The sequence below is a fragment of the Dermacentor albipictus genome, chromosome 8, assembly GCF_038994185.2.
Source record: "Dermacentor albipictus isolate Rhodes 1998 colony chromosome 8, USDA_Dalb.pri_finalv2, whole genome shotgun sequence".
NCBI lineage: Eukaryota > Metazoa > Arthropoda > Arachnida > Ixodida > Ixodidae > Dermacentor > Dermacentor albipictus.
This window is the reverse complement of record NC_091828.1, coordinates 41,973,578-41,995,859: the sequence shown is the minus strand read 5'-3', so window position 1 is coordinate 41,995,859 and position 22,282 is coordinate 41,973,578. Positions and strand designations below refer to the sequence as shown.

Sequence of the window (22,282 nt, the reverse complement as noted above, 5' to 3'; positions counted from 1 at the left end):
TAAGGTTGCAGGCCCACCGCAAGACAATAAAAAGCCCCCGACACTCTCGTCGCAGAACGACGTGAAGCCGATAAACCCTGACACCGAAGAAATTGTGAACGCCGACATTGATGTTTTGGTGGATGGACAGCCGATGACAGCGTTAGTCGACACTGGTACCGACTTCTCGATAATGAGTCAGGAACTCGTCCTCCGCCTGAAGAAAGTAAAGACGCCATGGACGGGACCCCGCATAAGGACGGCAGGCGGTCAATTACTGATGCCTACTGGAAGATGTACTTCTAGAATTTATATCGGGGATTCTTCTTTCGTGGCTGCTTTCATCGTTGTGCTTGTGTGCTGTAAAGATTTGATTATTGGAATGGATTTTCTGAAAGAAAATGGCGCCGTAATTAACATCCCGTTTCGCATGGTGACGTTTTATGAGTCCAGGTTTACTCAATTGCTTATCGCCGCAACACCACTCCTTTCGTCTAACAGAAGACGACGCTGTCATCTCACCTCGATAATGTACCCTTGTTTCGGTAGCATGTGAAGCACCTATACGCAAGACCCAGGTCCTGTACTTGACGTCAGCACTGCTTTGTCGCCACAGGATTGAGAACGGCTTCTTACGCTACTGGCCAAATTCTGCGACTGCTTTGCGTCGACGTCCAGCGTCGGTGAAACAAGGGACAACGCGAATGAGTCCGTTCACCCTTGTGCATAGACGGGATGTGCGAACGATGCTGGATGCAATGCTTCCACACGACTTTGACGAAACTGATACGGACGCCGAGGTGTTTACGCAACGCGCAGAAGAGGCTCGGCAGCTTGCACGCTTGCGGATCTGCCAGCAGCAAGACTACGACGCAGCGCGTTGCCATCTTAACCGTCGACTGGTCACCTACAACGTCGGCGACAGAGTGTGGTTTTGGACACCCATACGGAAACGAGGCCTCTCCAAGAAGCTGTTAAGACGATACTTCGGACCATACCGAGTATTGCGCCGACTCAGTGATGTCACGTACGAGGTCGTCCCCGATAGTGCCAGTTGTACGCGGCGCCGCACGCATTGTCCTGAACTTGTGCACGTTGTCCGCATGAAGCCTTATGTGACCAAATAACTATGCGAGAGACTCTTACTTCCGCGAGTGACATTTCTGGTTTAGCATCGGGGCGATGGTCTTTTAGGGAGGGACAAATGACGCGTATATTCTACTTAGAAGACAACGACGATGGGGGCAATAACTGACTCCGTCTAGTGGGTGGCCCAGATTTGGGAGAGGACGAAGAAGACGTGTCTCGTTTCCGTTTGTTTTTGAACAGGTTGTCCTGTTGTTCTTGAACGTCTCCCTGTATTCTGTCCACGTTGTACCGCGACAATATTCTTTGTTATGTCAAAGACCTGCATTGACGAAAAAAAGTACCGTGCGCTAAAAAATTGCGCCACTGGGGATTGAGTGCAGCAGAAACCTAAGTGAGCATATATTGGGTAACTATGGAATGCTAAAATCGGCGTGCGTATGAGGACTTTTCTCTCGAATGACGAATATAAAAGACCATTCCCCAGGTGAGGCTCGAACTCACAGCCCCGGCATGGCTCACGAGAACTGTCGTATAAGTACCGTGCGCTAACCAATTGCGCCACTGGGGATTGAATGCAGCAGAAACCTAAGTGAGCATATATCGGGTAACAATGGAATGATAAATTGGCGGGCGTATGAGGACCTTTTTCACGAATATAAAAGAACATTCCCCAGGTGAGGCTCGAACTCACAACCCCGGCATGGCTCACGAGAACTGTCGTATAAGTACCGTGCGCTAACCAATTGCGCCACTGGGGATTGAGTGCAGCAGAAAACTAAGTGAGCATATATCGGGCAACAATGGAATGATAAATTGGCGTGCGTGTGCGGACTTTTTTCTCGAATGTCGAATATAAAAGAACAGTCCCCAGGTGAGGCTCGAACTCACAACTCCGGCATGGCTCACGAGAACTGTCGTATAAGTACCGTGCGCTATCCAATTGCGCCACTGGCGATTTTTTTTAATTTATTACAGGTTTTCAATATTGTCACGGGGTAGTGACGGTGAAGAAAGCAAGAATACGGTGGAATACAAAACTAGCTTTTATTGGGCGAACCTGTGCCCACAAAAACAGGCTACACTTATAGCACAACGATAGCGGCTGGCGAACACGGTCGGCGATCGTCGGAAATCTGATCAGCGGGTCAAGCGCGTCGGCTTTTATAGATCAGTCGTCGAATGTTCCAGATTAACTGATCGGACCCGCGTGTCTTCCACAAAGTTCTACACCATTCGTGTCACGCGATTAAATCTGATAACACAAGGTTCGGCGACAACAGACACGCGGATAGAAGCGTCGATAACTTTCCAGAAACGTCGGATACATGCAGGCGCGTCCCTCGCTCTGCGATTACAGTTGTTAAGCGGCGAAACCTGGTTTCCCGATAAAGATAAGTACACGTGTCATTACCCCCCTCTTAAAAAGCATCGACCCGATGCTGCAAACAAACGAAAGTAACAAAGAAAAGCACTCGTATCAAAGAAAACAACAAACTAAGGAAGTTCATCAGCGTCCGTAAAATGGTTTAAGGCGCACCACGTGGACCACTTCAGATCGTGCGCGGCGTCGCTGTGAGTGCGAAATGCCGTCTGGCACGACCTCATAGTCTAGTGCGCCAATACGTCGGATGACCTTATAGGGTCCGAAATAGCGTCGCAGCAGCTTCTCACTGAGTCCTCGCCGGCGTATCGGGGTCCATACCCATACACGATCGCCGGGCTGGTACTCGACGAAGCGTCGTCGGAGGTTGTAGTGTCGGCTGTCGGTACGCTGCTGGGTCTTGATCCGTAGGCGGGCGAGCTGTCGGGCTTCTTCGGCGCGCTGGAGATAGCTAGCGACGTCAACATTCTCTTCGTCAGTTACGTGCGGCAGCATGGCGTCAAGCGTCGTCGTCGGGTTCCTGCCGTAGACCAGCTTGAACGGCGTGATCTGTGTAGTTTCTTGCACCGCCGTGTTGTACGCAAAGGTTACGTACGGCAGGACCGCGTCCCACGTCTTGTGTTCGACGTCGACGTACATTGCTAGCATGTCGGCGAGGGTCTTGTTCAGGCGCTCCGTGAGACCATTCGTCTGCGGATGGTAGGCAGTTGTCCTCCTGTGGCTTGTCTGGCTGTACTGCAGAATGGCTTGGGTGAGCTCTGCTGTAAAAGCCGTTCCTCTGTCGGTAATGAGGACTTCTGGGGCACCATGTCGCAGCAGGATGTTCTCGACGAAAAATTTCGCCACTTCGGCTGCGCTGCCTTTTGGTAGAGCTTTAGTTTCAGCAAAGCGGGTGAGATAGTCCGTCGCCACGACGATCCACTTATTCCCGGATGTTGATATCGGAAACGGCCCCAACAAATCCATCCCAATCTGCTGGAATGGTCGGCGAGGAGGTTCGATCGGCTGTAGTAATCCTGCTGGCCTTGTCGGTGGTGTCTTGCGTCGTTGACAGTCTCTGCATGTCTTGACGTAACGGGCGACGTCGGCGGTCAGACGCGGCCAGTAATACCTTTCCTGTATTCTCGACAGCGTCCGGGAGAATCCGAGGTGCCCAGCGGTTGGATCGTCGTGTAGGGCATGCAGTATTTCTGGACGCAGCGCTGACGGTACAACAAGAAGGTAGCTGGCGTGGACTGGTGAGAAGTTCTTCTTCACGAGCAGGTTGTTTTGTAGCGTGAATGACGACAACCCGCGCTTAAATGCCCTAGGGACAACGTCGGTGTTCCCTTCCAAATACTCGACGAGACCTTTTAGCTCCGGGTCTGCTCGTTGCTGTTTAGTGAAGTCTTCCGCGCTTATTGTCCCAAGGAAGGCGTCGTCGTCCTCGTCGTCTTGCGGTGGGGGATCGATGGGGGCGCGCGATAAACAGTCGGCGTCGGAGTGTTTTCTTCCGGACTTGTATATTACCGTGACGTCATATTCTTGTAGTCTGAGGCTCCACCGCGCCAGCCGTCCTGAAGGGTCCTTTAAGTTAGCTAGCCAACACAATGCATGATGGTCACTGACGACTTTGAATGGCCTGCCATAGAGGTAAGGGCGGAATTTAGCTATAGCCCAAATGATGGCGAGGCATTCCTTTTCAGTCGTAGAATAGTTGCTTTCCGCTTTTGACAGCGACCGGCTAGCATACGATATCACCCTGTCAAGTCCTTCTTTCCTCTGGACTAGGACGGCACCGAGGCCTAGGCTACTGGCGTCAGTGTGGATTTCGGTATCGGCGTCCTCGTCGAAGTGTGCAAGTACCGGCGGCGACTGCATGCGTCGTTTGAGTTCTTGAAATGCCTTGGCCTGCGGCGTTTCCCACTTGAACGCGACATCACATTTGGTTAGATGTGTTAACGGCTCCGCGATGCGTGAGAAGTCCTTGACAAAGCGCCTATAGTAGGCACACATGCCAAGGAATTTGCGCACTGCCTTCTTGTCGGTTGGCTGCGGGAACTTTGCGATGGCAGCTGTCTTCTGTGGGTCGGGGCGTACTCCTGATTTACTGATCACGTGGCCTAGGAACAAAAGCTCATCGTAAGCGAAGCGGCACTTTTCCGGCTTCAGAGTGAGCCCTGATGACTTGATGGCTTCTAACACTGTCGCAAGCCGCCTAAGGTGATCGTCGAAATTTCCGGCGAAGACAACGACGTCATCCAGGTAAACAAGGCACGTCTGCCACTTCAGTCCGGCTAACACCGTGTCCATGACGCGCTGAAACGTTGCAGGCGCCGAGCACAGTCCGAATGGCATGACCTTGAACTCGTAGAGGCCGTCTGGCGTGATGAAGGCAGTCTTTTCGCGATCTCTCTCGTAGACTTCTATTTGCCAGTAGCCAGAGTTGAGGTCCATCGATGAGAAGTATTTAGCGTTGCAGAGCCGATCCAATGCGTCGTCTATCCGTGGAAGGGGGTACACGTCCTTCTTCGTGATCTTGTTCAGTCGACGATAGTCGACGCAGAAGCGTAGGGTTCCGTCCTTTTTCTTTACCAGGACTACAGGAGAGGCCCACGGGCTTTTCGACGGCTGGATGATGTCGTCGTGCAGCATTTCGTCGACTTGTTGCCTAATAGCTTCACGTTCTCGCGTCGAAACTCGGTAAGGGCTCTGGCGGAGTGGTCGAGCGCTCTCTTCGGTTATTATGCGATGCTTTGCAACTGGTGTTTGTCGAATCCTCGATGACGTCGAAAAGCAGTCTTTATATCGTCGGAGAAGACTTCTGATCTGTTGCTGCTTACTCATAGGAAGACTTGGATTCACGTCGAAGTCTGGTTCGGGGACAATGCTCATCGGGGTAGATGCGGCTGAATCCGAGAGGACAAAGGCATTGCTGGTTTCCACAATTTCCTCGATGTATGCGATTGTCGTGCCCTTGTTGATGTGCTTGAACTCTTGGCTGAAGTTGCTGAGCATAACTTCCACCTGCCCTCCGTGGAGCCGAGCGATCCCTCTTGCGACGCAAATTTCACGGGCGAGCAGTAGATGTTGGTCGCCCTCGATGACGCCTTCTATGTCAGCGGGTGTTTCAGTGCCGACGGAAATAATAATGCTGGCGCGCGGCGGGATGCTCACTTGATCTTCGAGCACACTCAAGGCGTGGTGACTACGACAGCTCTCCGGTGGTATCGCTTGATCTTGTGACAGCGTTATCGACTTCGACTTCAGGTCGATGACTGCGTCATGTTGACTCAGGAAGTCCATGCCGAGAATGACGTCTCGTGAACACTGTTGTAGGACAACGAAGGTGGCAGCGTAAGTCCGGTCATGAACGGTAATTCTTGCCGTGCAGATCCCAGTCGGCGTAATCAGGTGTCCTCCAGCGGTGCGTATTTGAGGGCCTTCCCATGCAGTCTTAACTTTCCTCAACTGGGCGGCGATGTATCCACTCATGACGGAGTAATCGGCTCCTGTGTCTACTAAGGCGGTGACTGCGTGGCCGTCGAGAAGCACGTCGAGGTCGGTGGTTCTTTGTCTGGCGTTACAGTTAGGTCTCGGCGTCGGATCGCGGCTGCGTCGTGTTGAACTGAAGCTGGAACGTCGCATCGTCAAGCCGTCTTTTGTCGGTGTAGTCTTGGCTTCCTGACTTCGTCGGAACGGCGGCGTGTCGTCATTAGGTCGTCGGGATGGTTTCTTCGTCGTCTTCGTCGGTGGCGGAGGATCTTCGTCAGTTCGACGAACAGCAACCGCACCTCCTCGGTTGCTGCTTTTAGTTTTCCGGATATGGGCTCGCAGAGCGGCCCCGGGCTGGGCCGGTGTATGGTCGGCGCTGCGGCGACAGGTAGCGGCCTGGGGACGGCGAACGGGATGGCCGTCGAGGGCTCCACTGAGTAGCGGCGAGGTAATCGGCGATGTCACGTGGGAGCTCGCCAAGCTGTGGACGCGGCGCATTCACGGCGAACCCTCGCAGTCCCATCTCCCGGTAGGGACATCGTCGGTAGACATGACCCGCTTCTCCGCAGTGGTAGCATAGCGGGCGGTGGTCAGGAGCGCGCCAAATGTCCATCTTCCTCGCGTAGGTGTGCTGGGCGACGGGTGGTCGTGCTGGCGGTGGCGGCGGCGGACGACGGAACTGCGGCGTGACAGGGCCCTGGCGCGGTCGCGGAGGGGGTCCTTGACGGCGTGCGACGGCGGCGTAGGTCATCGCTTCTGGCTGGGGTTGCGGTAATTGAGGTTGCACCTCCTTAACTCCAAGCGACCGCTGAACCTCATCTTTGACGATGTCAGCGATCGAGGCCACTTGAGGCTACGACGACGGCAGGACCTTGCGCAGTTCTTCGCGCACAATGGCCCTGATGGTCTCTTGAAGGTCGTCCGAACCTAGTCCTTGGATGGCATACTGCGGCGTGTGCCCCTGGCGGTTATATTGCCGGGTGCGCATCTCCAGAGTTTTCTCGATCGTCGATGCCTCTGCAGAAAACTCAGCCACAGTCTTCGGTGGGTTAGGAATAAGTCCAGCGAAAAGGTCTTGCTTGACGCCGCGCATCAGGAAGCGAACTTTTTTCTCCTCCGACATGTCCGGGTCGGCGTGCCGGAAAAGACGGGCCATCTCCTCCGTGAAGATTGCGATCGTCTCGTTTGGCAGCTGCACTCTGGTTTCTAGTAGAGCTTGGGCTCGCTCTTTTCGCACGACGCTTGTAAACGTGTGCAAGAAGCCGCTTCGGAAAAGGTCCCACGTCGTTAAGGTGGCTTCCCGATTCTCGAACCACGTCCTGGCGGCGTCTTCCAATGCGAAATAGACATGCCGCAGCTTGTCGTCGCTGTCCCAACTGTTAAACTTAGCGACCCTCTCATACGTTTCGAGCCAGGTTTCCGGATCCTCGAATGTTGATCCGCGGAACGTCGGAGGTTCCCTGGGCTGCTGCAGCACGATGGGGGACGCTGGGGCTGCCATTGGGGTTGCCTTGTCCACAATCTTCTTGGTCTTCTCAGGTAGAAGTCCGTGCTCCGGGGGCAGCTGTTGAAGACGGCGGCTTGCTCGATGCTCCGGGACTACGTTGGTGTTTTCTTTGTGCTCCGGGCTTGGATCACGGCTTGTCGGGGGCGTCCGGTACATGAACGAAAAGCACCTCCACCAGATGTCACCGGGTAGTTACGGTGAAGAAAGCAAGAATACGGTGGAATACAAAACTAGCTTTTATTGGGCGAACCTGTGCCCACAAAAACAGGCTACACTTATAGCACAACGATAGCGGCGAACACGGTCGGCAATCGTCGGAAATCTGATCAGCGGGTCAAGCGCGTCGGCTTTTATAGATCAGTCGTCGAATGCTCCAGATTAACTGATCGGACCCGCGTGTCTTCCACAAAGTTCTACACCATTCGTGTCACGCGATGAAATCTGATAACACAAGGTTCGGCGACAACAGACACGCGGATAGAAGCGTCGATAACTTTCCAGAAACGTCGGATACATGCAGGCGCGTCCCTCGCTCTGCGATTACAGTTGTTAAGCGGCGAAACGTGGTTTCCCGATAAAGATAAGTACACGTGTCAATATAACATCGCACTTATGAATTTCACACTCATGACACAAATGCAAGCCTCTTGCAAGAGAAAAAGGAAGACAAGAAACAAAAAAGCGCTAGAAAGCCATCCATCCGCATAGGACTGACGTTGTTAAATTAAAATTCCTTCATGACTGTCAGAGGTTCGAGCCTCGACAGCACATCCGGTACACACTCTTGCATTTTCTGCATTTCAATAAATAGGGACATACACTCTCTGAAATATATACGCGCTGGCCGAGCGTCGGTGTCGCAATGGTACCCGGCCATGCGAGCTCGCCATATAGAGTGGAGGGCATTCTACATAATAAGGTCATACGGTACTCCGTCTTCATCTTTAATTGGCAGATACCTAATCCCTTGGGGTACACCGGTAACTCCTTTTTCAGCGTTCGCTTTAAAACGTCCCAAAAGAAAACCGCCGCCCGGCAATGCAAGAAAACATGATCAATGGTCTCCGGCTTCTGACAGATCAAGTAGTGGGATCGCCACGGCACAAGACAGCCTCGTTTTTCCACAAAAGACTTCATAGAGAGCGTTCCTGTGTGGAGCCTAAAAAAGAAGGTTTTAACCCCTGGTGGCACCTGCATTCGTTTCACGCGTTTAAGGACGTCTTGTCCTGGCCCTCCACTGTATATGGCTCTGAATAACGGCACTGGGAACACAATGTCGCACACATCTTTATACAGTGTTTTCCTTTTCACGTGACACAGATAATCGTTTGAAAAACGAACTGAAAGGAAACGCACACTGTCGGCCACTTCCTTAAAATAACCACGCAGTGTTCCGGTCATGCTTGCCGTACTAACAACATATGCAGGCAATGCGTCGTTCAACCTGAGCTGACATACGGTGCGCAAAAAAGGATCGCGCACATCGCGAAAAAACAAAAAGCGGGTGACAAGCTGTCGAACAAAAAGATGCGCCAAGCCCAGCCCCCCTTCCTTCACGTGCCTGAACAGATTTGTTCGGCTACACCTTTCCCAGGTAGAGCCCCAGATAAAAACCGCGAACACTCTGTGCAGCTTTTGCACGTTTACCCTTGAACAGTACAACGTCTGCATGACATACCACAACTTCGTAATAAAAAACATGTTACACACCGTTGCCTTAGCGAAAATGGACAGATTGATGCCTTTCCACCTTTCTGCTTTTTCTCTAGTTTGTTTTGTTTGGTTCATCCAGTATTCATCGCTATTTTTGTAACTGTCCATGGGAATACCTAGATATCTGGTCGAGGTTCTTATCCAGCTCACATTTGCAAAATTGTCCGGGGCCGAAGCCCACTCTCCGTGCCACAAACCAAGCGACTTGCCCCAGTTCACTCTACTGCCCATCACATCGCAAAAATTTTTCACTACCCTTATCGTTTCCGTCACACTTTGTTTGCTTGTACAACACACTGCGATGTCATCTGCGTATGCCAAGAGCTTCACTTCTGTGTCTGCCAAGCTCTAACCGCGTATTTGATCATTTTCAATTATGGCCAAGCACATAGTTTCTATGTACATCCCAAACAAAAGAGGACTGAGGGGGCAGCCCTGACGCACAGAACGCATGACGTTAATGGGGGCCCCCAATGATTTATTCACAATTAAGCGTGTTGTGCAGTTCTGATACGCCAACACCACTCCCTCAGCGATGATGGAACCAATATTACCGTGATCCAAAATGGCAAACAAAATACCATGCGCCACACAATCAAAGGCTTTCTCGAGGTCGAGCTGAAGCACTGAGACTCCGCCCAAGGTGACGTCGCAGCACTCGAGCACGCACCGCATCGTGTGAATATTCGAAAAAATCGACCTTCCTTTGATCCCACACGTTTGGTGATCTGCGACGATTTCCTTTATTACACTTTGAAGTCTGGCTGCCAAAACATTCATGAAAATGTTATAATCTACATTGGTTAAAGATATCGGCCTCTAAGATGTCACTAGCCTAAGTTTCTCCACTTGATCACTCTTAGGGAGGAGTATGGTATGCGCTTTGTCAAAAGAAGGTGGCAAAGCTTTGTTCTCACACGCATCACTAAACAGCTGTGTTAGCAACGGTGACAGTTCCTTCTCGAAAGCTTTATATAAACAAGCGCCCAGGCCGTCAGGTCCAGGTGATTTGCCTTGATTCAAATCCTCAATTGCCTTTTCAACTTCGCTTTCTGTTATTTTCTCTTCTATTCGTTCTTTTGTGTCGTCAATCAATCGCGGCATGCGACCGAGTAAGACCTTTTTGAACTCGTCTACATTCGCTTCTTGAAACGCAAAGAGGGAGTGGTAATACTCTAAAAACGCTTGACCTATAGTCTTTCTGTCGTCGGCAGTTGTGCCATTCCATAGAATCTTATCGACGTGATTCCTTCGACCTTGCGCTCTTTCAAGTCCAAGCGCCGTTTTAGTGGGCGTCTCTCCAGCTACTAATGCATTTGTTCTTGCGCGCACCATCGCACCTTGATACCGTTCTTTGTCGAGCTGCTCGATTTTTTCTTTAATGGTTCGCACATCTTGTTTATACGCCCCTGGCTCTTCGCACTCAAGCGCTATCAGCTGCTTAAGTGTCTTTCGCAAGCTCTTTTCTTTCATTTCCTTCTCAAACTTTAAACAGCTCGATCTTTCACAGGCTTTCATTTTTACGTTTTGCTTGAAACCTTCCCATTTCTCGGCTGTTTGACTATTTTCCTCACAAACCTCCCTAACGGCCTCATGTACTGCCTCTACAAATGGTTGGTCTTTTAGTAGTAAGGCGTTCATTTTCCATAGGTCCCAATTAAAAGATTCTCTCTTCCTCTCCGTGCCTATGTTACATTTCACAAAGCAGTGATCTGAGAACAATACTGGTGCCACAGAATAACTATGGCACTTTGGAATCATGTCTTGCGATATGTACATGCGGTCTAACCTCGCGTGACTAATAGCTTGAAATCGCGTGTACATTACTTCCCGCTCCCCCTCCAGACACTCGCAAACATCGTCCAGTTCATTTCACTTATTAGTTTAGTCAACACATTGCTGCTTCTATCACGAATACCAGCATTATTGGCTCTATCCCGAGCACTCAATACACAATTAAAATCCCCCAACAAAATCATGCACTTATCGCTGCAAATATACTGAAAAAGGTTCTCGAAAGATAAGGTGCGCTCTTCAACAGAATTCGGCGCATATATGCACATGACTCGAAATTCAATTTCACGATAAACAAAATCACAAAAAAGAATCCTTCCGGACTGACATGAAAATACACTTTGAACAACAAGATCAGGCAACATCTTTACAAACAGAACACAACCGGCGGACGTCCCTACCGCGTGACTCACGACCGCATAATATCTAGTCGTGAAACGCCGCACCATGCTCCCGGTCTCCTCCTCTCCGTCAACCTTGGTCTCCTGGACGGCTAGTACGTCTATGTCTTGGTCAGTGACCAACCGTAGGACCTGACTTTGCCTACGACTAGCCGCCAACCCTCTCACGTTTAATGTGGCGATACTAAGTGACGGTAAGAGAGCCATCTTAACTAAGAAAAAAAGAAGGCCTGGAGCATGGTGCCTACCCTTCACAACTAGCCCTCGGCTAGCCGCCTCCGGGACCTTCCGGCTTGCTGGCGTTGGTCACCGTCCCCACTTTGACAGCAGGCTTTTTTTCTTGCGGAATATTAGGTTTTGGTTTGAAGCCCATCCACCTCCCATGAGGCGCCTTCGACGGTGGACCCTCGTTGGTGCTGGTTGCACTACCGTCCCGGTCCTTGGTCGCGTCGGGGGGGGCGCTTGACTGGGGCACCGAGAGTTGCAGTCTGCTCACCGTCGTTGGTGTCCTCGTCCTGCAGCATTGCTGTCGTGTCGTCATCGGGTGCCTCGTCGTTAACGCTCCCCGTAGCATGACCCACTGAAGACAGGACCTGTACCGTCTTGCACGTCTTCTCGCCAGCCTCAGCCACCGTGCCTTCTGCGCCGACGATTGATGTCCCACTGACTATCGCTGTCGGAACCAGGTCTCCGGTTCCTTTGGCGGCGTCCTCCGTCTGGACCACGTCCATAACGTGCTCTGCAGCAACGTCACTCGTTGCTGGTCCTGTCACGGCTGCATACGATTTGACGCAGTCAGCATCAACGTGGCCGAAACGCCTGCACCTTGAACAGCGGGGAACCTTACAATCTCGGCGGACGTGTCCCGTGCATTGGCAGCGCAGACACTGCATGGGCCTCCCGGGAACGACCACCAATGCTAGCTCTCCGCCGACGCGCACCTGATGAGGCAGGTCTTCCAGTTTTACGCCGCGGTTCAGCTTCAGGAGCACGGTCCGGGTAGTAGAGATCTTATCACCCATGCCTTGGACACGCCACAGCTCTCGGCTCACCTCTTTCACCTTGCCAAATGCTGCGAACGCCGTCCGGATGTCCTCATCGGAAACGCCGTGCAGCAGCCAGTGAAGCCTAAGCTTCACCTGCTGGTCTTCTGGGTCAACAATCACGCACCGTCGTCCCTTCACTTGCATTTCCTTCATGGCCAGCAGGCGTTTTGTGGCAGTCGCATCACTGAGAGTCACCGCCCAGACGTGGTTAATCTGGTACGCCCCTATGCATACCACGTCAGGTAGCACGCCCGTCGGCAATAGGGCGTCCCCGAAGTCTTCAACCTTGTAGGGTCTCGCACGTACATCCCCGTGTAAAAACTTGGCGTTGATCATTACTCGTCTTTTCGGCAGTTGCGTCAAAATAAACGGGTACTCCTTGTCTTCGTCGGTAAGCCTGTTTCCGCGGCCAAAAGTGGCCGCTGTCGCTGCTCCACTGGAGCCCATGATTCTGCTGGCCACTCAGCTCGGCTGCCGGAAGCAGAATGTGCGCCACTGGGGATTGAGTGCAGGAGAAACCTAAGTGAGCATATATCGGGTAGCAATGGAATGATAAATTGCCGTACGTATGCGGTCTTTTTTTCTCGAATGTCGAATATAAAAGACCATTCCCCAGGTGAGGCTCGAACTCACAACCCCGGCATGGCTCACGAGAACTGTCGTATAAGTACCGTGCGCTAACCAATTGCGCCACTGGGGATTGAGTGCAGGAGAAACCTAAGTGAGCATATATCGGGTAGCAATGGAATGATAAATTGCCGTACGTATGCGGACTTTTTTTCTCGAATGTCGAATATAAAAGAACATTCCCCAGGTGAGGCTCGAACTCACAACCCCGGCATGGCTCACGAGAACTGTCGTATAAGTACCGGGCGCTAACTAATTGCGCCACTGGGGATTTTTTTTTTATTGCTGGTCTTCGACATTGTACAAAGCACATAATACAGAACACAATTACAATACACAATTAACAAATACAAAACATTTTGAAAGGATATACATGCCATCAGTCCTATAAGGACTGGCGTTGTCGAATTAAAATTATTTCAATGCTGTCATAGGTTCTATCCTAGACAGCCATTTGGGTACACATTCTTGTATTTTCTTTATTTCAATGAAACGAGACATACTTTCGCGGAAATACGTACACGCAGGCCCAGCGTCCGGGTCGCAGTAGTACCCAGACATCCTTGCACGCCATAAACTATGGAGGCCCTTGACCATTATTAGGTCGAAGGGAACCCCGTCGTCATTCGTTACCGCTAAGTACCTGATTCCATGCGGATTTAATGGTAACTCCTTCTTCATTGTTCTTTGTAGGACATCCCAGAAGAACACTCCGGCCCAGCAATGCAAAAAGACGTGGTCTATTGTTTCTGGTTGCTTGCAAATCAAACAGTGCGAGCCCCAGGATACAAGAAAGCCACGTTCTTCCATGAATGTCTTCACTGAGAGTGTTCCTGTGTGTAATTTAAAAAAGAATGTCTTTACCCCAGTAGGCACCTCCATATTTTTCACTCGCTTAAGGACATCCAGTCCTGATCTTCCGCTGTATAGCGCTCTGTACAATGGCACTGGAAATACAATATCGCAAATATCTTTATACAATGTTTTCTTTTTAACGTTACATAAATACTCAAAAGAAAAACGCACAGAAAGAAAGCGCACACTATCTGCAACTTCTTTAAGATAGCCACGAAGCGTTCCGGGCATACTATCTGTACTAGCAATAAGTGCCGGCAAAGCACCTCTCAACCTGAGTTGGCATACAGTGCGCAGAAACGGATCACGCACATCACGAAAAAACAAAAACCTGTTCACAAGCTGGCGTACAAAAAGATGCGCCAAGCCCAGCCCCCCTTTCTTCACGTGCCGGACCAGATTGGTTCGGCTACTCCTTTCCCAGGTAGAGCCCCAGATAAAAACCGCGAACACTCTGTGCAATCTTTGCACGTTTACCCTTGAACAGTACAACGTTTGCATGACGTACCACAACTTCGTGATAAAAAACATGTTACACACAGTTGCTTTTGCGAAAATCGACAGGTTGATGCCATTCCACCTGTCTGCCTTTTCTCTTGTTTCTTTTGCTTGGTTCGTCCAGTATTCGTCGCTATTTTTGTAACTGCCCATGGGGACACCTAAGTACTTGGTCGGGGTTTTTATCCACCTCACATTTGCAAAAAGGTCCGGGGCCGAAGACCACTCTCCGTGCCACAAACCGAGGGACTTTCCCCAGTTCACTCTACTGCCCGTCACATAACAAAAATTTTTCACTACCCTTATTGTTTCCTTCACACGTTCTTTGCTTGTACAACACACCGCGATGTCATCTGCATATGCCAAGAGCTTGATTTGTGTGGCTGCCAAGCTATACCCGCGTATTTGCTCATTCTCAGTTATTGCCAAACACATAGTTTCTATGTAAATGTCAAACAAAAGAGGACTGAGAGGGCAGCCCTAACGCACAGAACGCATGACGTTAATGGGGGCCCCCAATGACTTATTCACAATTAAGCGTGTTGTGCAGTTCTGGCACGCCAACGCCACTCCCTCAGTGATGATGGAACCAACATTAACGTAATCCAAAATGGCAAACAAAATATCATGAGAGAAAACAATCAAACGCTTTCTCGAGGTCCAGCTGGAGCACCGCGACTCCACCCGAGGTGGCGTCACAGTACTCCAGCAGGCACCGCATCGTGTGAATATTCGAAAAAATGGACCTTCCCTTAATACCACACGTTTGGTGATCTGCCACTATGTCATTTATGACGCTTTGAAGTCTGGCAGCCAAAACTTTCATAAAAACCTTATAATCAATATTGGTTAAAGATAGTGGCCTGTAAGATTTTAGCCGAAGTTTCTCCACTTGGTCACTCTTAGGGATGAGTATGGTATGAGCTTTTCCAAAAGAAAGCGGCAAAGTTTTGTTATCATACGCATCATTAAACAGCTCTGCTAGTAACGGCGACAGTTATTTCTTAAAAGCTTTATATAAACACGCGCCCAGACCATCCGGTCCAGGTGATTTGCCTTGGTTCAAATCATCAATCGCTTTTTCAACTTCACGTTCTGTTATTTTCCATTCCAATCGTTGTTTTGTATCGTCACTCACTCGAGGCATCCGAGATAGAAAGGCCCTTCTGAACTCGTCTATATTCACTTCTTGAAACGCAAAGAGTGACTGATAATACTCTAGAAACGCTCGGCCTACGCTCTTACTATGGTCGGCAACTGTGCCGTTCCATAAAATCCTGTCAACATGATTCCGTCGAGCTTGCGCTTTTTCGAGTCCCCGCGCCCGTTTAGTGGGCGTCTCTCCAGCTACTAATGCATTTGCTCTTGCTCGCACAATCGCACCTTGATACCGTTCCTTGTCAAGCTGCTCGATTTTTTCTTTAATGGCTCCTACATCTTGCTTATACGTCCCAGGCTCTTCGCACTCCAGCGCTATCAGCTGCTTAAGTGTCTTTCGTAAGCCCCTTTTTTTCATTTCCTTCTCAAATCCTAAGCAGCTCGATCTTTCTAAAGTTTTCATTTTTACGTTTTGTTTCAAGTATTCCCATTTCTCTGCTATTGTTTCACTGTTTTCTTCACTTACTTTCCTGACGGCCTCACGTACTGCCTCTACAAATGGCTCGTCTTTTAGTAGTAAGGCATTCATTTTTCATAGTTCCCAATTAAAATCTTGTTTCTTCCTCTCCGTGCGTATATGACATTTCACAATGCAGTGATCTGAAAACGATACTGGTGCCACCGAATAACTATGGCACTTTGGAATTATGTCTTGCGCGACGTATATGCGGTCTAACCGCGCATGACTACTGCCTTGGAATCGTGTGTACATGACTTCCCGCTCCCCCTCCAGGCACTCACAGACATCGTCCAGTTCATTATCACTAATTAGCTTAGTCAACACACTACTGCTTTTATCGCGAATACCAGCATTATTGACTCTATCCCGAGCCCTCAAAACACAATTGAAATCCCCCAACAAAACCATGCACTTATCAGTGGTAATATACTGAAAAAGGTTCGCAAAAAATGAAGCGCGTTCTTCCACAGCATTCGGTGCATATATGCACATGACTCTGAATTCCAATTCACGAAAAACAAAATCACAACAAACGATCCTTCCGGTTTGACATGAAAATACATTTTTAACAACAAGGCCAGGCGACTTCTTAACAAACAGGACACAACCGGCGGACGTCCCTACCGCATGGCTATAGTGCCTAGAATATACTGGCTAGTGTGCCGTCCGCGGCCTCTCGGGTGGCACAAAATGCAATGAATGCCTGCGGCTGCCACTAGGGGCGCTGCAGTGCAGGTGGGTGCCGCGGCACCTTCCGGTCTTCGTAGCCCGCCGTGTTTCCACGGCATCGGCAAGCGGGCTGCTGCGCTTTTTGTTTTTATTAAGCTGTAGCAGCAGCACAGCTCAAATGTGGGCAGCTGATTTATAAATCAGGGTTTGTTTCGATTACAACAGGCTTCTCTAGCGCTTGTCGCTTACGTGAAAAGCGTGTGCTAGCTCAGCTGGGCTTCGAGCGGGGAACCTGATGTGTTTCTATGCTGGCGAAGAGAAAACGTAATTTCTAAGGCAAATGCCTTGATCTCCATGTTCCAAGGCCGTGTTGCGAGGTACAGAACATATCACACGATCCAAGGAAGGCTAGAAACGAACCAAAGCATGTCCAGCCGTGTATAGGAGATGCTAAATGATTAGCAAGTTCAATTATTCATTATAGTGATTGGATTAAGGGGATAAGGCTGAATAAGAGGGATTAAGGTGTATTAATTAAGGATTCTAGTGAATTAGAGTAGGCTTTACAAGGCTTTCGCCTTCGTACGTGTATATCTTCGGCGATAGCGAAGGACACTTGTTTTTTTATTCTAGCGATGATGGCAGCGTAATTTTTTAAGGGGACGTTTCAGGTTACATTTTTCATTCTAATAAAGTAAAGGAATTCTAAGGTTACGTTACTGTTCTATTGATGTTATATTAATGCATAACCATTCAAAACCTCTGTAACCGATCATCTTTTGAAATGACTTGAATTTCTGTGTTCTTTCTTTGTATTTTATTTACTGCTAGCTATTTCTGCCTACTATCTTATTGTTGTCCTCATAGGTTTGAATGTTTTTGATGGTTTGTAAACCATGTACCCATCTCCTTATAATTACCATTGGGCCCAGAGGATAGGATAATAAGCAAAAAAAAATGCCTGTAAAATGGACTGCACGTGGTGTTCCGTACGTGTACTATACATTTTTTTTATACCTGGTAAATACGTGCAGATTTCTTTTTATGTCTGATATACGTGAACAAAAATAGGAAACAGATATTTCATTTAAGCGTAACAAAGATTTTATTCATGCGTAACAACAGTCAATCGCAGGCATATAAGACAGCCCTAGATGAGATAATGCACACATACATGAACAGATCGCGCAGTGACGCAGTTTCAGGAGCTTCTGCCGTTGCCTTTGCGCTTCCCTCTCTTTGTTGATGCCTTTTACACACACACACACACACACAAAAACGAAACCTCAAGAAAACAAAGAACTTTGCAACTGCTGTCAAAAGCTGGTTTTTCATGCTCTGGGCACCCTGGTTGAGTAAAGGCCAGCTGTCTGCAGCTGACTTGAAAAATCTGCTATACTCGCTACATGTAACTTGTTTTTGCTGAAGAACACACTAAAAGCATCTTCCCCGGCCTTCACAGCGGTTGACGTCTGGCTAAGATAGACAAGCAAGGCCTCCATTGTCAAAATGGGAAGTGCAATAATGAAGCAGCGTCTGTACTAGCTTCAGCTTTACTTACGCAAAGGAAGCCTGCACAATGTGCTCAAGAATTTTGGGCAGTAATCTATCGTGCAACATAACCTGCAGTATATTAGATCAAAGCACTACTGCTCGTTTTTTCTTCTTTTTTTTCCTGGTACTCGGGAAAAGTAAGCTGAATGCTTAGCAAACTCAGGTAATATCGTGGGTATAGCTTAGGGTTTCAGGCGTGGTCACGATGGAAAAATACTTCCACCGTGGGCGTGTTTTATCGCGGGGTATCTCATGGACAACGTCATTCACGGTGATAGAGAACGCGCGCTCGACTAAGCTGTTTTCGAAGTGTTTTTCACAAACCGCAGCAGTTGGTGCCGGCCTTCTGTCCGTTCTCCCGATCATTCTTGCTCATTCCGCTGCCGCTTCGTATCAGATGGTAGAGTGAACAAGGATACACGCCCTTTGTTCGAGCGGTAACCGCTTCCACACAACGGCACAAAGCAGGTCCTCTCCCTGCACTGTCTCACATTCGGCATTTTTTCACCGCCGCCGCATAGTTCTCGCAATGACAGGCACACGAACATAACAGCCACGCACTCACTCTTTTGCAGCACCAAGCACAAACACGCAACGCTGTAATAACACTGAAAACGCCAACACAGAAACCGACGCAACAACTGCGAAACTGATATGCGAAGCAGACGACACGCGCAGTCTGCACCCACCCGTGTGGCAGCGACCTCTGCCGGCCATCGTGGGCATTCATTGCAGGCGGCGCCACGCTCATCCATTGAAAAGAGCTGGTGCACGGCACACTAGCCAGTATATTCTAGGTACTATAGCATGGCTCACGACCGCATAATATCTAGTCATGAAACGCCGCACCATGCTCCCGGTCTCCTCCTCTCCGTCAACCTTTGTCTCCTGGACAGCTAGAACGTCTAGGTCTTGGTCAGCGGCCAACCGTAGGACTTGGCTTTGCCTACGCTTGGCCGCCAACCCTCTCACGTTTAGTGTGGCAATATTGAGCGACGGATTAGGAGCCATTATGAACTAAAGTATGAGATAGACCCGGAGCATGGTGCTTACCTTTCACGACCAACCCTCGGCTAGCCGCCCCCGGGACCACCCGTCTTCCCGGCGTTATTCTTTTGCTGTGCTTTGTCACCAGGCTTTCTCTCGGGCGGAACATTTGGCTTCGGCTTGAAGACCGACCGCCTCCCAAGAGGCGTCTTCGCTGGTGGCACGTCACTTGTGCTGGATGCCGCGCTGTCCTTGTCTCCGCCCTCGTCACGGGGGCGCTTGGAGGTGACACCGAGACTAGCCGCCCGGTCCCCGTCGTTTGCATCCTCACCCTGTTGCATCGCTGACTCAGTCTCCTCGCGTTCGCCTTCATTAGCACCTGCCTTCACAGGGTCTTCGTCCCTCTCGACACGTGCAGGCCCAGTCACCTGCTCAGCACCCTCGACTACCTTGGCTTGAGCGACCTCCGGTACCGTCGTGGCATTTGTCGTCAATGAAGGCACTTGCACACCGGCTCCCTTAGCAGCTTCTTCTGTCTCGACTGCGTCCATGACGTGCTCTGCAGCAACATCACTCACTGCTGGTCCTGTCACCGCCGCGTAAGATTTAACGCAGTCAGCGTCGACCTGGCCGAAACGTCTGCATCTCGAACAGCGGGGGACTTTGCAATCACGGCGTACATGTCCTGTCCCTTGGCAGCGCAGGCACTGCATGGGCCGCCCAGGTACGACCACCAATGCCAGCTCTCCGCCGACGCGGACCTGGTGAGGCAGGTCTTCCACTTTAATGCCGCTTCTCAGCTTCAGTAGCACGGTCCGGGTGGTCGAGGTCTTGTCTCCCATGCCTTGGACGCGCCAACGCTCCCTGCTCACCTCTTCTACCTTGCCGAAGGTTGTGAATGCCGCCCGGACGTCCTCGTCGGAAACGCCGTACAGCAGCCAGTGAAGCCGGAGTTCCACCTGCTGGTCCTGAGGGTCGACGATGACACATCGACGCCCTTTCACCTGAAGCTCTTTCAGGGCCAGCAGGCGTTTTGTTGCAGCTGCGTCACTGAGGGTCACGGCCCAGACGTGATTGACCTGGTAGGCCCCGAGGCACACAACTTCCGGCAGCAGGCTTGTGGGCGTAAGCGCATTCCGAAAATCCTCGACCTTGTGCGGCCTCGCTCTTACATCACCGTGTAAAAAGACGGTGTTGAGAACAATTCGTCCTTTTGGCAGTTGGGGCAAAATAAACTGGTAGTCCCTTTCGTCGTCATTGCTGAACCTGTTTCCGCGGCCCAAAGTGACCGCTGTCGCCGCCCCGCTTGAGGCCATGATTCAACGATCCGATCAGCTCGGCTGTCAGAAGCAGAATGCGCCACTGGGGATTGAGTGCAGCAGAAACCTAAGTGAGCATATATCGGGTAACAATGGAATGCTAAAATTGGCATGCGTATGCGGACTTTTTTTCTCGAACGTCCAATATAAAAGACCATTCACCAGGTGAGGCTCGAACTCCCAACCCCGGCATGGCCCACGAGAACTGTCGTATAAGTACCGTGCGCTAACCAATTTCGCCACTGGGAATTTTTTTTTATTTATTGCCTGTTAGCGATACAATACGAAAAAACATGAAATGACTCAATTCACAATTTTGAATTCAAAGGAAAACCACAATCACAATGAAATGAGGCGATAAAAACACTGTATTACACATTATACAGCTTGGTTAAAGGTATTTTGTTGTCGTGAGGTGATCAAAGATCCATAGCCATTCTGGGGGCTCGCATAAAGACCTATATGCGTCCCGTACATATACAATATTTTCAACAAAATACTCTTTTGCTGGTCGTGCAACTTGGTCTGCATTTCTGACCACCATTCGCGTCCTCCAGAGACTGTGCATGCACAACAGCATTATTAGGTCATACGGCACCGTCTCTGTTTGCTCAAAAGGCAGAAACCTTATCCCGAAAGGCGTTAATGGGAAATCTTTTTTGAGAGTTCTCTGTAGGATGTCCCATAAGAATATGGAATACCAGCAATTCAAAAAAATATGCTCTAGAGTCTCTGGTTTTTTACAAATGATGCAGTTGGCGCTACCAGGCACAAAGATACCTTTTTCCTGGAGCCAAGATTTGACAGGTAGTGTGCCGCAGTGTAACATAAAGAAAAAAGTTTTTGTAGAAGCCTTCACAGGGAAACCTTTTACACGTTTCAGCACATTCCGCTGTTGTCCTAAATGATATGCTGAACGATAAATTGGTGTAGGGCACATGACATAAATAAGGTCCTTGTAAAGCTTCTTTCTGGAAACATCTGACAGATAATCTACTGAAAAATGCGCTCCCAGAAAACGGATACTATCCACAACTTCACGCATAAATCCTTTCACAGTTACATTACGAAGCGTGTGTGACGTAACAATAAAATCAGGCAATGCATCACACAATCACAGTTGAATAACAGTGCGCAAGAACGCGTCACTTTGGTCGCGAAAAAACACAAATCTCGAAACGACCTGTTTCAAGAACAAATGAGATAAACCTACACCTCCATTACCCACCGCATGAAATAAGTTTACACGACTCATCCGTTCCCAACCAGATGCCCACAAAAAAAACAGCAAATATTCTGTGCAATTTCTGTACACAAATCCTTGACATACACAACACTTGTAACATATAAAACACTTTCGCTACCAAAAACAAGTTACACACCGTCGCACGGGTGAAAATAGACATACTTCGTCCGCCCCACTTTGATGTCTGCGCTTTCATTTTTTCAGTTGGCTCTGCCCACTGGCTCGTTGCATCTTTGTAATATTGAAGCGGAACACCAAGGTAGCTGGATGGCACAGTTGTGAACTTTATGCTTTCATAGCATTCTGGCTTATCTTCCCATTCTCCGTGCCAGAAACCTAAACATTTCTGCCAGTTTATGGCACTGCCAGTAAAGCTACAAAATTCTTTGGCATCTTTTACTGCTTCTTTAATGCTTGTTTTGTCTCCACAAAAAATTGCAATGTCATCTGCGTAAGACAAGATTTTGATTTCATGTGTGAAGAAACGGAAACCTCGTATATTCTGGTTCTTTTGCACTTTAAGAC

General features: G+C 49.6%; 4 non-coding genes across 4 annotated transcripts; all 4 read right to left on the bottom strand.

The window, feature by feature from the left end:
• Positions 1–1,544: 1,544 nt before the first annotated feature.
• Positions 1,545–1,636, bottom strand: TRNAI-UAU (transfer RNA isoleucine (anticodon UAU)). The gene is given in 2 exon segments: positions 1,545–1,580; positions 1,599–1,636. It is a non-coding gene; the product is annotated as a tRNA-Ile (tRNA).
• A 98-nt stretch (positions 1,637–1,734) lies between these two features.
• On the bottom strand, positions 1,735–1,826 carry TRNAI-UAU (transfer RNA isoleucine (anticodon UAU)). The gene is given in 2 exon segments: positions 1,735–1,770; positions 1,789–1,826. It is a non-coding gene; the product is annotated as a tRNA-Ile (tRNA).
• Positions 1,827–12,992: 11,166 nt separating this feature from the next.
• On the bottom strand, positions 12,993–13,084 carry TRNAI-UAU (transfer RNA isoleucine (anticodon UAU)). Its single transcript is given in 2 exon segments — positions 12,993–13,028; positions 13,047–13,084. It is a non-coding gene; the product is annotated as a tRNA-Ile (tRNA).
• A 106-nt stretch (positions 13,085–13,190) lies between these two features.
• On the bottom strand, positions 13,191–13,282 carry TRNAI-UAU (transfer RNA isoleucine (anticodon UAU)). The gene is given in 2 exon segments: positions 13,191–13,226; positions 13,245–13,282. It is a non-coding gene; the product is annotated as a tRNA-Ile (tRNA).
• Between the last annotated feature and the right edge of the window lie 9,000 nt (positions 13,283–22,282).